The sequence below is a fragment of the Schistocerca cancellata genome, chromosome 5, assembly GCF_023864275.1.
Source record: "Schistocerca cancellata isolate TAMUIC-IGC-003103 chromosome 5, iqSchCanc2.1, whole genome shotgun sequence".
NCBI lineage: Eukaryota > Metazoa > Arthropoda > Insecta > Orthoptera > Acrididae > Schistocerca > Schistocerca cancellata.
In genome coordinates this window covers 123,737,757-123,751,778 of record NC_064630.1, presented here as the reverse complement: position 1 = coordinate 123,751,778, position 14,022 = coordinate 123,737,757, and positions in this window count along the sequence as shown.

Below are 14,022 nucleotides of genomic sequence, written 5' to 3'. Positions count from 1 at the left end.
GCTGAAAAAATGATGGTGTCCATGTTCTGGGACAGCGAGGGCGTAATCCTTACCCATTGCGTTCCAAAGGGCACTACGGTAACAGGTGCATCCTACGAAAATGTTCTGAAGAGCAAATTCCTTCCTGCACTGCAACAAAAACGTCCGGGAAGGGCTGCGCGTGTGCTGTTTCACCAAGACAACGCACCCGCACATCGAGCTAACGTTACGTAACAGTTTCTTCGTGATAACAACTTTGAAGTGATTCCTCATGCTCCCTACTCACCTGACCTGGCTCCTAGTGACTTTTGGCTTTTTCCAACAATGAAAGACACTCTCCGTGGCCGCACATTCACCAGCCGTGCTGCTATTGCCTCAGCGATTTTCCAGTGGTCAAAAAAGACTCCTAAAGAAGCCTTCGCCGCTGCCATGGAATCAGGCGTCAGCGTTGTGAAAAATGTGTACGTCTGCAGGGCGATTACGTCGAGAAGTAACGCCAGTTTCATCGATTTCGGGTGAGTAGTTAATTAGAAAAAAAAATCGGAGGCCTTAGAACTTGAATGCACCTCGTATATCTGGCCAAAAAAAACGCTTTCTGATTGCACACACTTGCTTCTTCGCCCACGCCGTTCTCAGATTACTGAATAATGACAGGGGCGCAGCCACACACCCGTTGAACAGCGACCATAGATTGTAGGAGTGCTGGATTGCTGTTAGTGGCAGCCTCCATTCACCTGCTACTTAATCCCTGAACAAAACATCACGTACTTGCGTTCCGTTGATACAAGACTCACTTCTTGTTTTGCTCCCAAACACAACGTTCCATACCAGGTTAGTGGAATGAGCTACTGTGCAGATACTGGCTGACTTAGTTCACATACCACCAGTAGTGAACGCTGAAAGAAGTAACCCCCCACCCCTCGCCCCTCCAGTCGCCACAATCCTCCACCTCGCCCTTCTTGTTACTTCCTGTAGGACAAAGAGTCAGGTGGCAGCAAATCTTTGATATTGATACCTGAGAAATTGCTGTTGACACACATGCTCTCTCTCTCTTTTTTCTCTCTCTCTGGCTCTCTCAAGTGGCTAGTTCCTGCCCAGCAAGCGTCTGTCGCATACCACCAGAAAATGCACCAACTCCTCTTTCGTCCTGAACAAAGTAGTGAATATCTGGTAAATCCCCAGCTGTGGATGCCTTGAAAATAGGCCCCCACTCTATCAAATTGTTTGACTAATTAATTAAATCGATAGCCTCTGTGTGGGACAGTTATTCCTTGCTCACTATTGGTGAATACTAGCCTGAAATATTTAGTGGGAAATTCTGGGACTTGCCAGACTAACCAGTCTCCAAACCCTACTCGTCCTCCTCATCTGTGTGTCTCGTAACTCTTCTTCTGTCTTTAACCAGTCCTCCCTGCAACATTGTCCCTGATTTAATTTGAAACTGAGCAGAAGTAGGAGGGTACTATTCCAATTCACGAAATTCACGAAGGAACAGAACGAGCTGAGTTTCATGTAACCAATACATTTTGATATTTTGCTTTCACAAAGAGTGAAACATGTGTCCCAAACTTGTACTGACCAGCGCTAGTGATGTAGACCGTTATTCTCATTCCAATTCCGATACTTTAACTGCTGTTCTGTAAAGACTGTTCGAAACCAATCTTACTCATGTCACCCATCCTATTGCACTTGATCTCTCAAGACAGTTGCATGCTGAGGAGTTAAGCACTCCTTGTTGGTGTATAGTAGGTACAAACCTGATACGTTTGAGAGTATTGTGGTCACATAACAGACGATTACGAAGAAGAAATGTGTGGTAAATGCATGATGGAGTTCTAGATGGAAGGAGTTTGAAACATTTTACATAAATCGTTTGAGCTATCACCTCTGTAGAAATGTTACAGTGTTTGGATTCCGTGCCAGGAAAGTAGTAGGAAGGAAGAAATAATTGTAGAACGTAGACACATACACCTAAGGCAACACGGTTCTGCACTTAAATGTGCTATAATGTTAAAGCAGTGTGATTTCTGATACCTTAGTTCTGTGGACTGTAGCTCTGTTTATACACCAATGCAGGAGATATATTTCCAACGCCCGACATACATTCACCCTGCCAGTTTTCAATCCCACACACTGTTGTGAGAATGTTTGAGGAGGTGCCAAAATATGTTTTCGATCGATTTGGTGAACATGATTCGTCACACATGTTGTAAGTTCTCTGCCGACTGTCATATGGACAGGTTTACTATTAACGATTGCGGGTAGATAGCAATCTAAATCACACACAGATCATGCAGTTGTATAAAAGTCAAATGTGGGTAACACCACACAGCTGATACACCCTGAGAGAACTATAGAAAAAATGGTTAAATGGATGATGACTGACCTGCTGCAAAATCTCGCGCTCTCTAGAATGCATCACCAGTCTATCATTAAATCATACCTTGTTACAATCCATCTCTACTTCCTATCATCCTTTAATGAAGATCCATATTGGTTTAGAGGCAGATGGTTCTCTGTTCCAGGAAATCGTCAAAGACAGCAGTCAACTTGTATGCATCCCTACTACCTCAATAGACATATTGCAGAATATCGATAAAAAAAACAATGCAGTAACTGTTCTGTAAGGTATTTGTTATGGTTGTGGTAGTGATTGGTAGAAAATACAGAGAAGCAGATTGTAAATGATGATTGTTAGAGATTAAAACATATAAACCGTCTTCCACAGGGTGAAATATATGGTCTGTACTGTAGTTATATTTTGCAGTCCCCAAGCTGGTAATACAATACTCTTTAGCTAAGGACACTCTGTAAAAATCTATACAGTGTTTTGGGTCACACTTGGGCTTGTGATCCAACATACATAAATTTATTACTCTACATTTGAAGTTAATGCACATTAAACAATCTACTGCAGCGTTTTTATTACTGTCCACGAAAAATGACTGCTTCCCTGGTTTCCAGTGCTTACTTGTCAACTTTTTCTCATATTCCTGTTGCTGTCACATGGGTATGTGGAAACCTCCCATGAAGGGAAAGATAATGGTAGAAATACACTGTCATTAAGAACTTTTAAAAGCTTCAAACACTGCTCATCTGATACAGCGATGTGTGGCATTTTCATATTATTTTATTGATGGTGATTTTGTTTTCCTCTTGAGCTCTTTGAATGTGTGAGTCGTTATCCGTTGCTCTCCGTACCAGAATAAGTTTATGTTTAGCATTCAAAACAAAGTGCACTGCATGTCCTACAAGTTCATGTAAACAGTTTTAAATATATACATGCAATAAATCTCTTGTACTCTTCCACTGTTCTATCTGCCAGCTCGTTTATGAACTATTCAGCATTTTCTAAATCGTTCAAAGCCAAGGGTGAAGCAGAGACATACGTTTTAAGATTTGATGTTGTGCCTACATTACTTGTATGGTCAATCTCGTTCCAACTAAGTTCATATCATCTCTCATAAAACCGGAAAGCTGCAGCTTTACGTGTAAGTGTCAAGGCCACTGTAGCAGTACCGTCCCTTTTCGTAAACGATCCATAGAGATATATGAAATTCTTGCATGGGAGGGTTAAAGCGTCTTGGTGTTGGATGACAATCCTAATTTCATCATTTGCGTTAAACGTGATTGATGCATAAGGTTTATGCAAGAAGTATTCCCAGCACATAATATGCTCATGTATTCCACTGGGCTAATTATATCGAATGACGTCATCGCATGGCTTCAGACCTACTGATTTAAGAAATTCATAGTTCGCTGTTCTGTTGTGAAGTGCCTTGCTGTTCATTGACAATATGGCGACGCTGCAATCCCTGACTGGTTGAAGCTCGCCGCCGCTGCTTCTGGTCCAGCAAGTTAAAGATCATCGTTTTGCCTCCAACAGGTCCTGGCAGGTTGAAGGCCAGTACCACTTCTGGACCTGTGCATGCTTAAGGTCACTGCTGATTCCGCTTTAGACATAGCTGTACAATGATTTCCTCGCCACGAAAATCGACAAGTTGCGTATCCTGGGGCACAATACGCAACTCCATATAATACAAAGAGTGAATTGTTACTGGGAGGTAAATAACATTTGTCGGAGTCTCAATGATCTTGCATCCTGTTCCCACTGATAGGAAGAATCCGTAAATTGTAAGAAACTGTTGTTGAGATAAGACTTTGTTTCAGTGTTACACTCGACACAGATTGTACTGACTGGAAGGATATCGACAGACTGGTCGGATCTGTAGAATTTATTAGGATCCTTCTTCGAAAGCTGTCCTTTTGGGAATTCCAGTAATCATCCTACTGAACCTTTCCGGTTACAGTCAGTCATTGCACTCATTGTCTTTATTTCAGATTGAGGTGTTTTGATATTTGTAAGTAGCGTAACCACTTTTCCAGACCGTTTTGAAACTTCGTTTAAATCGTCAATACCGTATGCACCAGGTTCTAATCCCACAATTTCTTTCTAGCCTCTGTGATATTCTGAATACTGCTCTAAGTCTCCAGTCCAGTCAGTGCAATACTTCACTCCCCACAGCTTAAATCAATCTGTGGGAAATAATTCACGTGTAATACTGACGATCGATCTTTTAAACTCATAGTTTATGACGTTACATCTGAGCCTCAACTGACAGGTAGTCACTTAATGCATCAAGGAACATAATGTACAGATAACCACGTAAGCAAGTATTATAGTCTTGTTAGAGATGCAAATTTTAGACACAGGTCTTCTGTCGTTGAAGTATTTTTGTAAATCTTCTGGCGGCTACAAGTCTCCAAATGAGTCAGACAATAGAAGTTATTTGTATTTTCCTTAATATGCCTCACTCAGTGGGCTCCTCGTCACCCAGCAAAATCCAAATTCACAATTCCACGTTCTTCGAATTACCACATAGTCTTAGATGATGTATCCCGCATAGACACACCACGGAATCTTGGAATGCTGAATTTTTTCGTGGCTAACTTGAGCAGATCTGCATTTGTAATTGGTCTGTCTGACGGAATAGCTAAAGAGCTTTCTTTATTTGTTTATGAAGAGACCTAGTCCTTTCTCATATGGTTTCAAGCATCTTTTACAATAGCTGTTGCTTCTGTCATGTGGTTATGTCTTCTTGCTTCTTCTAGATGCTCCTCGGAGCTCTGTGCGTTCTTCACTGTTCCGGCAATAGCTGCAACACTATCATCCAGTGAACCCTGATAGAACTGCAGGGGCAGGAATGAGGAAGGGAATAATTCCACCTGAAGCCTTGAGTATCTGGGGAGCCCTGGATGCTCTAAATGATCCTTTATGCTTCAGGGCACATTTAGCTGCATACATCACTGTGAGAATACACTTTTTTAAACACTCCTTCATCTTCTTCTTCTTCTTCAACATCATCATCATCGTCCTCTTCTTCTTCAGTGCATGGTGTGCAGCATTTATATCTTGCTTGAAATTCATCAGCCTTAAGCCCAACTTAATTTTAGTACAGATGGTTTTATCATCTACAAATGCTGAAATGCACTGTCGTATACCAGCATCCTTTCTCGCATGTATTACCTTCGCTTTATCAGCTAAAATTCGTTGTGCAGCGTGACACCCCAGATCTTTATGTTTTGCGTATGCACAGTCATGTTCCAAACAAACCTCATCAAGCAGGTTAATCCTTTATCACCATGTGACAGATGTTTCTGAAGTTTTGTACCAGGCCATTTAACTAGTACTCAATTCACTCAACATTTTATGACATGCTCTATGAGAAACATGTGTGGTTCTGAGATTTTATGCATTTCCTCGGTGTAAAATCATTCTGAAATTTCACTATCATAGCTGTACTGTAAGATGTAATTTCTGGGATTTGTTCTCTGTACTAGGAAACTGCGAATATCTCACCCGACCAGTTTAGGAGGTATGACTTCTCAAATACTGTCTTGTGCTTTGACATATGTACCAAATCACTCACATAAAATTTCCGTTTACATAGATTGAGCATTTTAATATCATAGTATACCGTATCCATAAGTTCATTGTCATGAACATCTATTGGTCTCATCGTTTTTATACTATGTTTTGTTCGACTGTACTGTGTAATTATTTTTGGGAGAATATCTGTCCATTTGTATGAGCTACAAAGACTAAAATACATCCACATTTGACCTTTAATTGTTCTGTTGAGACGTGCCACGATACTTGGCTTCAGGTGAGTGAATGTTGAGTAATGATATATTCCATACCACTGCATCATGATCTTGAAAGACCTACTGTAAAGCTCTCCACAGATAGATATTGAAGTTATCTGGGCATCGATTGATCCCTCTCTGCAATAAACACTCAAACAGCTCCATTATAATTCTCCCTGTTTTTGTTTTAACGGGCAATGCCTAGGCAATTTTGGAGTATGTATCAATAACCATTAAAATATATTTGAATCCATTATTCTCATGTGAGTATTGCCTCATATCTACAAGATCAACCTGCCATAAGTCATCCAAAATGTTAATCATAACATCCCTATGAGGGTATGTTTTGTGGGCTGGTTTGTGCAATTCTTGAACTGTTGCCTCCATACCTATTTGATTATTCCTCTCTCTCTAAGCTCCAAAATTATTGAGACAGCCTCATTCAAATGAGCAGTACTGCCCACAGCAGTTGATGCCATGATCAGACGTAGTCGATCTATTAGTTCATTGTGGTTGTCATAGTACATATACTGAGGAGAGTGATTGCTGACTCTTTTATATGGAATGTCAATACCATCACCACTGCTATATTGACCATATAATAATAAAGGTTTTATAATGTCTCTGTATCCAGACTGCATTGGTTTCCTGCTTTCCTGTGCACACTGGTGAATAGTAGTATTTTACCATACATCTATAGATCTTTGGATGAAATTTTTAGTTTTTGAGGGTTTGAGGAAAATGAGGTTCTGGTGTTCTTTGAAGTTCCCTATCACTTATGTGTATTGTTTTTTCAAATAAACTTACAGGCTGTGTGCCCAACATGTATGGTTTTCCACCAATGACACCAAACGTTTTGTCTGTCCTAGTGTTCCTGTGTAATTAATGAAACCAGCCACAGCATCTTCATCATTATTGTGTAATATCACTTAGAGTTCATTGAGTGATTCAGTAACTGGTTTAAAGGTTTCTCTAAATGTCTGCTCTCGATCCAAACAGCCTAGCATTAGCAGCCATACCTTCTCTCAAGCAGCCTTCCATGTAGTGATGACCTTATGTTTAGTTGACATCTTGCTATATACTAAGACGACCGCTTCACAGGCTGCACCTTACATAAATTTCCTTCAGTCTTTACAGTTAAGTCATTACTGTCTTTTCAGTTCCATCAGTCTTTACAGCTAAGTTGTCTAAATTCTTTCTCAAAATGATGTGGTTGTCTAGGTGTACTTCTCTAGCTCCTTAACATTATGTTTTAAGAGTGGAATTTTCCATGTATGAAGGCATTCTCTGCCTATGCGTATCTATCACATATCCTCATGGGCTGAATGACTGACATACATGCAAACTTGTCTGGTGTTGTATGTACTAACACATTTATCACTCTTTTCATAGCTATATATATAGGAACTCCTGGAAGTTCAGTTTCTACCTACTGTCATTCAGCTTTCTTGATTCATCACATATCTTTATAAAATCACTGAATGACATGTCAGCTCCTTTATGACCTGGTAAATGCTTTTTAAATTCAAACTGTCTTGTTTGAAAGCTACAATGAGATTTGCATTATCCCTCACCAACTGTTTCAGAGTTCTGGGACATGTCTGACTCAAATAAAATATGTCAATATCCATATGATGACCAGACCGGTAATATTGTAGAATTTTAAACCTGGTTTTCAACAGCAAGATCGTCAAATACCAACACTGTATTGTTTTACTTTATCTGGTGGTGGGGGGGGGGGGGGTGAATTTGACTGTTTTGGCTATATGTCATGTATGTTACACCATCTACTCTCTGCAGTATCTTCTACAGTAGCTTGCACTTGGGTTGAAGCAGCGTTTTTGAAAATAAACATGTGCTCAAAGTGTACTCCATCTGGGTGTATTAGTAGTGACATGAGAACACTCATCTTGCCACAGTTGGATGGACCAACAATTATCGCTCGTATATTATTTGGTAGGAGTATCCCATCCTTCTCCTTCTTCTTCATATTCTTATTCCGGTCTTCTTCTGCACCGTCACAGAACCACTCACTTACAACAAAGTCCTGATGCTTTACCCACCCTGCTAAAATACTAACTACATCAGGTTTTGCTGTGCAATGGACTTTTATAGAAAAATGAACACTAGCAGTAATAACATGTATAGCCACTGTAGCACCATCACCTTGTCAAATAAGCTACCATGGCTATGTATCATTGCTGATATGTATCTTTTATATACATAATTGCTGAAGTGTAAATTATATTATTTACATTTCAGCAGTGATACATAACCTGCATTACATCAACAACAAAAGCAACTGATTCATGTTTTGCAGTATTTCCCAAATAACTGTTTCTTTTATGCACTAAATTCCATGTGTATTTTTCTCAAACTGTTGAGTGTTCCTTCAGCTACCTCTCTTGACACCATATTGGTACACTGTTCTAAATTGTTTGTACACACACTATATGTCGGAATAGTTGACAATACCCTTTTCCACAGTTTGAACACACAGCGGCTCACAGTTCAGTCTTCCAACACAATGGATACCACCATCCATAGACTGAACAAAATAACAGTGGAGTGTTGCAGATAAATGGATCGATCTCCAGATCTCACCATGAGTGTGACATCATCGTACAGTGATGTTATAGATACCATCAGAGTATTAGAAGGTCATCTGTTGATTTATGTAGTGTTCTGCAAACACAGCTCATTACATTCCAACTTTGTAAATTGCACTTTAACACTTCTCGATGCATTTTCAATCTCTAGTCATTGTCCACTGATGCTTCTATGCCCATACTTAAGCACTTTGAACCACTAGCTGTTAAACTATAAGTTGAAGTGAAAAGCATTAGGGCCTTGGAAGAATTCAGCAGCTTTTCACCCACCAAACCAACACTCTGTCCTTGTAGCTCATTGTCATGCTCCACCATGTTGGTCAGGTGCGCTACGGGATTCCAAGGTGCTGCTACCACTGCTGGCCCTGACACGCTGGAGTTCACTGCATGTCCTGATGATCCAATGGTGGCTGCTGCTGGTCCAGGCATGCCGGATGTTGCTGCTGGTCCAGAGAGGCCAGAGGTCACCGAAAAAAGAAGAAGAAACAATAAGCATCGACAGACAATGACATGGAGTTGAACAAAGAAAGTGAACTTGACAAAGGATAGGAGGAACTGCTACATGCAGTAAAAGTAGCAGAGCCCTGTAATGAGTACTTACTTTTACACTTCTTCTGCATTGCAGAGGCAGATGTAGAGCTCGGCTGCTTCATGGTTCTTCAACTGACTGAATGCGACTGACAGCATGTCCATCTTACATCCTTCAATGTCATGATCACATGACCATATGTAATGTTCCCACATTCCTGTTGGTTCCCTCCAATTTTCAAGTGGGGCTGGAGGTGAATCCTATGTTCCTATTGGTTCTTCATGGAAGTGGTGGGATCAGAAAAAACCTGTTTCAAGCGCCCTCTGTGGCAGTTAAGTGAACTAGCTCAGTCAAGGCCCATATACCAAGGTGAACACTTCTGGTTCATTCTGTCTGGGGCAGTGGACCAGGACAAAGTTCACTGTGGGTCAGGACCAAGTGTAAGTCTCTCTACCGACCTGTGTGAATGATAATACATGAAGCATCTGATGCAGCTGCAGCACCTGGAATGTCTGCTCCACGATTGCTGTGAAGACATGATCAGAAGATTTAAAAAAAAAGTAATTACATGCGGTGAGTTATGTTGATGTCGATTGTGTGACAGTATTACCTGCACGATTTGAAAAGACAATCTATTTAATTACTTCTTTTTTGATGTATTTTGCAAGATCTGCATCTTCCAAAACTGCTGAGAATGATGAGCTTTCCCATCAAATAAAAGAGAAATTCAACCCCTGTAAATTGAATTTTATAGATAAGCATTATATCCTTTGCTATTTGCTATGTAGTTGAAATTTCTGTTGTTAGAACCTTCCACTCCTGCATAGACTGAATCTTTTTCTCACTAGTTTTTTTTGGGAGGAGTGGGGAGGAAAGTGGGAGAGCGGGACTGGAAAATTTCTAAGACGGGAGGGGTTCATTAATTTATCGATTCAATTAATTAGTCAATTTATTTCATATCAAAGGTGCACTTTAATGGCAAGGGGGAGGGGGTAGCAGTTGGGTATATCCCAGAGGGTTGGGGAGATGGAGGGGGAGCGGTGGTGGAGGGTTTGGCATCTTGCATAAATTTGGCAACAGTGCAAAGTGTGGTAGAACAGACATTACCCTACTACTACTACTACCGGCTGCATAGAAAGCGCATGCTAATGAGGTGAGATCTGCTCTGAACTAGGCACTGCACAGCAGCGGGACTCTCTCGACGAGTGTCGATAGCACACACATCGCTTGATAGGACTGCGTGACATCGCTGTCAAGGCCACAGTGAACAGTCGCACTATCAGATTTGATAAATTGCTGATTTGGCCACTAGGAAGAGCATCATTCGTTTCTCTCTCAGCAGAGAACCCAATCTGTGCTTCTCTGTGGAGACTAAGGCATTACAAAGTACTTCCGTACGAACTCACACTTGAGTCAAGTTTCTGTTCCTGAATTATGAGCTGTCAAAACTCTTTGAATCTGGCGTTATACTGAAGTAATTTCTTCGACCCTGGGAGTTTGCGGACGCCATTTGACGTTCTCTTTCTAGTCAGAATTTACATCTGCAGGACACACTTCGTCTGCACGACGACAGGCAACAGCGCGCAGATCGGCGCTGCAGAAGTACCCTTCCCACCACTGAATTCGGTGCTATACGCATCACAGCTCGGCAGGGGAATCTTCAGCCGTAAATGTGTTGATTTCCATGGATTCGACCGTAGAACTCATTACTGTCAGTGCCAGACAGGGTGGGAGCTTTCGTATATTCGATGCTAATCAGTAGCAATCACTGTGTCTTACTATGGAATAAACACGGGCGCGATTTCGATTGAAATCATAGATAACACTGTTCGACAAGGGCTCTATTTCTGATATGAAAGTGTGTGCTTCTAAAGCAGTTTACCATGGGAGATTCAAATATGTAAACAAAATATCGTTATCAGGGATACTTTTTACGTAATATGTATACATCTACACTACCGGCCATTAAAATTGCTACACTACGAAGATGACGCTACAGACGCGAAATTTAACCGACAGGAAGACGATGCTGTCTTATATGCAACTGATTAACTTTTCAGAGCATTCGCACAAGGTTGGCGCCGGTGGCGACACCTACAACGTGCCGACATGAGGAAAGTTTCCAACCGATTTCTCATACACAAAGAGCAATTGACCGGCGTTGCCTGGTGAAACGTTGTTGTGATGCCTCGTGTAACGAGGAGAAATGCGTACCATCACGTTTCCGAGTTTGATAAACGTCGGATTGTAGCCTATCGCGATTGCGGTTTATCGTATCGCGACATTGCTGCTCGCGTTGGTCGAGATCCAATGACTGTTACCAGAATATGGAATCCGTAGCTTCAGGAGGGTAATACAGAACGACGTGCTGGATCCTAACGGCCTCGTCTCACTAACAGTCGAGATGAAAGGCATCTTATCCGCATGGTTGTAACGGATCGTGCAGCCACGTCTCGATCCCTGAGTCAACAGATGGAGACGTTTGAAAGACAACAACCATCTGCAAGAACAGTTAGACGACTTTTGCAGCAGCATGGACTATCAGCTCGGAGACCATGGCTGCGGTTACCCTTGAGGCTGCATCACAGACAGGAGCTCCTGTGATGGTGTACTCAACGACGAACCTGGGTGCACGAATGGCAAAACGTCATTTTTTCGGATGAATCCAGGTTGTGTTTACAGCATCATGATGGTCGCTTCCGTGTTTGGCGACATCGCGGTGAACGCACATTGAAAGCGTGTATTCGTCATCGCCATACTGGCGTATCACCTGGCGTGATGGTATGGGGTGCCATTGCTTACACGTCTCGGTCTCTTGTTCGCATTGCCGGCACTTTGAACAGTGGACGTTACATTTCAGATGTGTTAAGACCCGTAGCTCTACCCTTCATTCGATTACTGCGAAACCCTACATTTCAGCAGGATAATGCACGACCGCATGTTGCAGGTCCTGTACGGGCCTTTCTGGATACAGAAAATGTTCGACTGCTGCCCTGGCGAGCACATTCTCCAGATCTCTCAGCAACTGAAAACGTCTGGTCAATGGTGGCCGAGCAACCCACTGGTCACGCCAGTAACTACTCGTGATGAACTGTGGTATCATGTTGAAGCTGGATGGGCAGCTGTATCTGTACACGCCATCCAAGTTCTGTTTGACTCAATGCCCAGGCGTATCAAGGCCGTTATTACGGCCAGAGGTGGTTGTTCTGGGTACTGATTTCTCAGGATCTATGCACCCAAATTGCGTGAAAATGTAATCACATGTCAGTTCTAGTATAATATATTTGTCGAATGAATACCCGTTTATCATCTGCATTTCTTCTTGGTGTAGGAATTTTAATGTCTAGTAGTGCATATCCACAATGCTTGGCAAACACACAGACGCTAGAGAGAAATACTGGTTTGTTGCCACATCCAGTAGTGGTGGAACGTGACAATTTTTTGTTGTTCAACAGCAGATGGGAAGAATTAGACGTCATTGGTTTATACCCAGCCACACAAAAAAAAGGAAAAATGGTTCAAATGGCTCTGAGCACTATGGGACTTAACGTCTAAGGTCATCAGTCCCTTAGAACTTAGAACTACCTAAACCTAACTAATCTAAGGACTTCACACCCATCCATGCCCGAGGCAGGATTCGAACCTGCGACCGTAGCGGACGCGCGGTTCCAGACTGTAGCGCCCAGAACCGCTCGGCCACACGGGCCGGCCCCCAGCCACACCCATGTCATTACTTACTTGCAACTCAAACGGCGACAGCCGGTCGCTGCCACGGCAGAAAACCTTCTCGCTTCCCAGAGGCAGGTGCATAGAGTTTACAACAGTGGTGTTAGCCGATGTCAGTCTTAACGAATGGGTGTTTAGGCTGGCAAGAAACAGTCTCTGTCATATTTCCGAGCACAGTTGAAGTTATAAGTTCCTATGTTTGAACTGATTTAGCGTGGTGCTGTAGGTAAATTGAATGCTTGTTTTTTACGTATCAGCATTGCTCTAGTTATCTAGTACTATCGTAGTACAGATGTATTACTGAAGAAGTATTTTTAAATTTTCAGAAATGCCACGTCGTCGTGAATGTTGATATAAGCCAGACAACTTCTGCTGTATCTGTGGGAAGATCACCTTTGTCAAAAATAGGAAGAAAATTTCAACAGTCATAAAAAAGCTTATAAACATTAGTTTGGAGTGGAGGTAGGAGACCAAGATAAAGAATGGGAACCACACTTAAAACTTCCGGGCTGATAGGCCGTGGTCGAAGTATAAAACACTCTCCTGACGTTTCGTCTCCAACTGCGGGAGACATCCTCGGAGGTAAAGCGGCAGGATGTCTCCCGCAGTTGGAGACGAAACGTCAGGAGAGAGTTTTATGCTTCGACCACGGCCTATCAGCCCGGAAGTTTTAAGTGAAGACAATACCGGCCGTGAAAGCTTACATTGTATGATCAATGGGAACCACATTTCTGTTGTGCTACCTGTTACTGCAAACTAATTCAGTGGTGGAAAGGTAAAGAGAATATGGCACTGTTCGCCGTGCCCGTGGTGTGGAGAGAGCCCAAGGACCACGTTACTGATTGTTATTTCTCTCTAACAAAAATTCAGGGTTTTTCCAACAACATAATCGAAGAGGCACATTGTTTACCCAGAACTGCTTTCAACGAGAATGCCAGTGCAGTATTCTGACAGCCTTCCAATTCCTCCAAAGGCTCCAGACCTAATTCGGAGTGATAGTGAAGTAAGTAGTACTGAAGAAATCACAGATAA